Here is a 6000-nt window from a genome sequence, read left to right as displayed (position 1 = left end):
AGGCAGGGATTCGCCCGTTTGGGCAAGGATGGGGTTTTGGTGGTCGTTAGGGAGAGGATCAAGGGCAGCCTTGAGCCTCTTTCTTCGTGAATTACGATCCTATGGATGGCACCGATTCTTCTCTGCTCCTTTCGCCTGGCTTTTTTGTCGCTACATGGTGTGGTGGCTTTTTTAGGTCGATCCTGGGCATACTGTATTCAGGTAGAGACTTGAAGCTCTGCCCACTCTCCGCCCATACTTTTCATTGGCTTGTGTCATTGTCCATTGTAAACTTTGACTGTTCATTGGTTAATAGGCTTAGTAGTCCCTCCTTAGCAGTTGCGGCTGGTGACATTAGAAGTACACACAACAGCAGTTAGTGTTGGTACTTCTTGCAGCCAGGGTGAAGGGGAAGTGCAGAGCACGTAATGTGCCATCTCAAAATACATGTGGGCCGGTAAAGCACAGGCCAATCTCGCAGGGCTCATCCAGTCACTTCTCTTTTTCAGGCTGACAATATAAGTCCTGTCCTGTATACTGCTTCTGTCGGTGCTTTTGGTCGCACCACTTCAATGTCTTTTCCGAAAATAGTGCGATATTATTTGGACATTTAACTAGTCCCATAAAGAAAGTCTCATCTCAGCAGTGGCTTTAGCTGCACCGCTCACCAGGCCCCGTGTCCAATATTTTATACTACGTTTTCAAACTGCAAACATTTAAAAGCCCGCAAGCGTATAAACAGACGTAGATACATACACCCCTCACCAGGCCTCATGTCCTATATTTTATCCTGTGTTTTCAAACTGCAAATATTTAACCCCTTCGCTGCTAGGCCTTTTCCCCTCCTGTGCTAAGCCTTTTTTGGGCTATTTGGGGTAGTGCGCGCTTAGGCCCCTGTAACATTTTGACCACAGTAGGTATCCACGCCAAATTTGCGTCCTTTTCTTCCAACATCATGGGGATTCTAAAGGTACCCTGGGTTTGTGGATTCTCCTAGAGGGTTCCCGGAAATTAGTCAAAATACAGCAAAATTTTGTTTTTTTTGTGAAAAATTGGGAAAAGTGGCTGCAAATGAAAGCGTCTGAGTTTTTCTCTGCAAATGATATCAAAAAAGGGTTTGTGGGGCTGAAATCACCATTTCTCCAGCTTTTAGGGAATGACAGATTTTTGTCAGAAATCCAACATTTTTTACACAGTTTTGACATTGTTCTGGGACATACCCTATTTTTGCTATTTTTTGTGCTTTCAACCTCCTTCCAGATAATGGTAGAAATGGGTAGAAAAGCAATAATGGATCCTGGAAAGCTATACATTTTTGAAAAGTAGACACAATTCTGAATTCAGCAAGGGGTCATTTGTGTAGATCCATCAAGGTTTCTTTATAGAAACTAACAGGTAAATATAGGAAAAATTAAAAATGTGTTGAAAAAAGCAGCCTTTTGAGTCAACGTTTTCACCTGTAACTTCTTCTAATTATGACATCTCTTTGATAGCAATATACCGTTACATCCGGTAGACCTTCCTGGTTGTGGGGATATATAGGACTTGTAGGTTCACCAAGAGCCCAACGAACCCAGAGTAAAAAACTGAGCAGCATTTTGTAATGGTTTTTTTTTTTGTTCCCGGTATATAGCAATTACTGTGGGAAAATGTATACATGGAAAAATCGGTATGAAAGACACCTATGTATTTCTGAAATGGTAACAAATTGCAGAGTTTAGAAACAGTGCATATTTGCACATTTTCGAAATTGGGAATACTCATACTTGCATGACAATTATTGGTCATTTTTCAAAATGATTTTTTTTTTACACAATGTCTTTCATTTGGAAGGGAGAAATGCATCAAAAATCAATAGGTAATAACAGTTGCTTTACAAATCTGAACTACCCTAAGTCTCCCGATAAAAATGGTATCTCACTTGTGTGGGTAGGCATAGTGCCCACGACAGGAAGTGGCTCAAAACCTAAGGTGAACACACCACATTTTCACACTGAAAATTTACACATTTTTTGCGAAGAGTCTAGCTGTAGTTTTTGAACCCTAGCCCTGCCGGCACCTAGGGAAACCTAGCAAACCTATACATTTTTGAAAACTAGACACCCAGGGGAATCCAGGATGGGGTGACTTGACTGCCTCCCACCATGGTCTGTTACCCAGAATCCCTTGCAAACGTAAAAAAGTGACAAAAAAAACACATTTTCCCCACATTTCTGTAATGGAAAGTTCTGGAATCTGCGTGGATCCACAAATTTCCACCCACCCTGCGTTCCCCAAAGTCCTACGAGAAAAATGGTACCTCACTTGTGTGGGTCGGCCTAGTGCCCGCGACAGTAAACGGCGCAAAACGCAACGTGGTCACACCTCAATTTTGCAGTGAAAAATGACCCTTTTTTGGCAAAGTGACTAGCTGTAGTTGTTGAACCCTAGCCCTGCCGGCACCTAGGGAAACCTAGCAAACCTATACATTTTTGAAAACTAGACACCCAGGGGAATCCAGGATGGGGTGACTTGACTGCCTCCCACCATGGTCTGTTACCCAGAATTCCTTGCAAACGTAAAAAAGTGACAAAAAAACACATTTTCCCTACATTTCTGTGATGGAAAATTCTGGAATCTGCGTGGATCCACAAATTTCCACCCACCCCGCGTTCCCCAAAATCCTACGAGAAAAATGGTACCTCACTTGTGCGGGTCGGCCTAGTGCCCGCGACAGGAAACGGCGCAAAACGCAACGTGGTTACACCTCAATTTTGCAGTGAAAAATGACCCTTTTTTGGCAAAGTGACTAGCTGTAGTTTTTTAACCCTAGCCCTGCCGGCACCTAGGGAAACCTAGCAAACCTATACATATTTGAAAACTAGACACCCAGGGGAATCCAGGATGGGGTGTCTTGAGTGCCTCCCACCATGGTCTGTTACCCAGAATCCCTTGCAAACGTAAAAAAATGACAAAAAAAAAAAACATTTACCCCACATTTCTGTGATGGAAAGTTCTGTAATCTGCGTGGATCCACAAATTTCCACCCACCCCGCGTTCCCCAAAGTCCTACGAGAAAAATGGTACCTCACTTGTGCGGGTCGGCCTAGTGCCCGCGACAGGAAACGGCGCAAAACGCAACGTGGCCACACCTCAATTTTGCAGTGAAAAATGACCCTTTTTTTGGCAAAGTGACTAGCTGTAGTTTTTGAACCCTAGCCCTGCCGGCACCTAGGGAAACCTAGCAAACCTATACATTTTTGAAAACTAGACACCCAGGGGAATCCAGGATGGGGTGTCTTGAGTGCCTCCCACCATGGTCTGTTACCCAGAATCCCTTGCAAACGTAACAAAATGACAAAAAAAATAAATTTTCCCCACATTTCTGTGATGTAAAGTTCTGGAATCTGCGTGGATCCACAAATTTCCACCCACCCCGCGTTCCCCAAAGTCCTACGAGAAAATTGGTACCTCATTTGTGCGGGTCGGCCTAGTGCCCGCGACAGGAAACGGCGCAAAACGCAACGTGGTCACACCTCAATTTTGCAGTGAAAAATTACCCTTTTTTTGGCAAAGTGACTAGCTGTAGTTTTTGAACCCTAGCCCTGCCGGCACCTAGGGAAACCTAGCAAACCTATACATTTTTGAAAACTAGACACCCAGGGGAATCCAGGATGGGGTGTCTTGAGTGCCTCCCACCATGGTCTGTTACCCAGAATCCCTTGCAAACGTAAACAAATGACAAAAAAAAACACATTTTCCCCACATTTCTGTGATGGAAAGTTCTGGAATCTGCGTGGATCCACAAATTTTCACGCACCTCGCATTCCCCAAAGTCCTACGAGAAAAATGGTACCTCACTTGTGCGGGTCGGCCTAGTGCCCGTGACAGGAAACGGCGCAAAACGCAACGTGGTTACACCTCAATTTTGCAGTGAAAAACTGACCCTTTTTTGGCAAAGTGACTAGCTGTAGTTTTTGAACCCTAGCCCTGCCGGCACCTAGGGAAACCTAGCAAACCTATACATTTTTGAAAACTAGACACCCAGGGGAATCCAGGATGGGGTGTCTTGAGTGCCTCCCACCATGGTCTGTTACCCAGAGTCCCTTGCAAACGTAAAAAAATGACACAAAAAAACACGTCATGGTTTAGACGAGGGCAGCTGCGGTGATTAATTAAAGCGCGAAAACTGCAGTAGTTACAGCGTTCGACTAGTGCGCAGGATTTTCCGCGTTAGAGAAGCGAACACAGTCTAAAAGCAGAGGACATTCTGTCTAACTGTGCTTTCAGCAGTTTTCAGCTGCACTTTTCACGGTAAGCGCGTTGAGAAGGATCATTGTCTGATTACGAGATTAGGGGTGATCAGGGTGACAGAAATGCTTATGCTCAGTTTCCCAGTCATTTGTAATGTGCAGCCAGCTTACAGGTTATATGGATAAGCGCTTTGAGTCAAGCTTTGTTTAATTTAATGATCCAAATTGACTGTAATCAGCAAACAAAGTACACTTGTAATAGTTTGACAATATGTTATCGTTTGATTTGTCGATCACATTACAGGAACTTTGTTGTAATTTTACTATGATTTTGATTATGTTTTTATTCTAGAAACCCCTGAAGAAGGGATTTGTTCCCGAAATGCATTGGGTGATTTTTAAATAAAGTGCGGCATGTAGAAACAAGTTGCCTCCTGCGGTTTTATGAACAGTGAAAGAACATTGATGAAAATGAGTAAAATGAATTGAATACAAAGAAGAGAATGAAAGATGAATAATTTTGGATAAAATTGAGGAGTAAAGAAATGAATTTAATTCATTGGATTCGTTGGTGATTGGCTGTGCAGCTTGATGGGGATCGCAAAATGGTCCCCTTGTGTTTCTCTCGTGTCTTGAGTGCCTCCCACTATGGTCTGTGACCCAGAATCCCTTGCAAACATAAAAAAGTGACAACAAAAACACATTTTCCCCACATTTCTGTGATGTAAAGTTCTGGAATCTGCGTGGATCCACAAATTTCCACCCACCCCGCGTTCCCCAAAGTCCTACGAGAAAAATGGTACCTCACTTGTGCGGGTCGGCCTAGTGCCCGCGACAGGAAACGGCGCAAAACGCAAAGTGGTTACACCTCAATTTTGCAGTGAAAAATGACCCTTTTTTGGCAAAGTGACTAGCTGTAGTTTATGAACCCTAGCCCTGCCAGCACCTAGGGAAACCTAGCAAACCTATACATTTTTGAAAAACTAGACACCCAGCGGCTTCCAGGGAGGTATGGCTTGCGTGGATCCCCCAACGTTTCCTTACCCAGAATCCCCTGCAAACCTCTATTTTAGCTGAAAAAATCACTTTTTTCACACATTTTGGTGTGGGAAAGTTGTGGCATCACCGGGCTCACACAAATTTACCACCACCCAGCGTTCCCCTGGGTCTCCCGGTAAAAATGGTGCCTCACTTGTGTGGGAGGCCCAAGTACCCGCGGCAGGCAAGGGCCCAAAACGTAGTGAGGCAACATCAAAATGGCATATCGCAAAACCACCTGGTTTTGCAAGGGGGGTCACTTGGGTTTTTGGCCCGGTGCTCGGCAACCATCTAGGGAAACCTACCAAACCCACGCATTTCTGAAAACTAGACATCCGGCGGCTTCCAGGGAGGTATGGCTTGCATGGATCCCCCAACGTTTCCTTACCCAGAATCCCCTGCAAACCTCAATTTTAGCTGAAAAAATCACTTTTTTCACACATTTTGGTGTGGGAAAGTTGAGGCATCACCGGGCTCACACAAATTTACCACCACCCAACGTTCCCCCAGGTCTCCCGGTAAAAATGGTCCCTCACTTGTGTGGGAGGCCCAAGTACCCGCGGCAGACAAGGGCCCAAAACGTAGTGAGGCGACATCAAAATGGCCTACCGCAAAACCACCTGGTTTTGCAAGGGGGGTCACTTGGGTTTTTGTCCCGGTGCTCGGCGGCCATTTAGGGAAACCTACCAAACCCATGCATTTCTGAAAACTAGTCACCCGGCGCCTTCCAGGGAGGTATGGCTTGCGTGGA

The sequence above is a fragment of the Triturus cristatus genome, chromosome 6 (genome assembly GCF_964204655.1).
Source record: "Triturus cristatus chromosome 6, aTriCri1.1, whole genome shotgun sequence".
Classification (NCBI taxonomy): domain Eukaryota; kingdom Metazoa; phylum Chordata; class Amphibia; order Caudata; family Salamandridae; genus Triturus; species Triturus cristatus.
The sequence above is the reverse complement of the archived record's forward strand: the minus strand, read 5'-3'. Positions refer to the sequence as shown.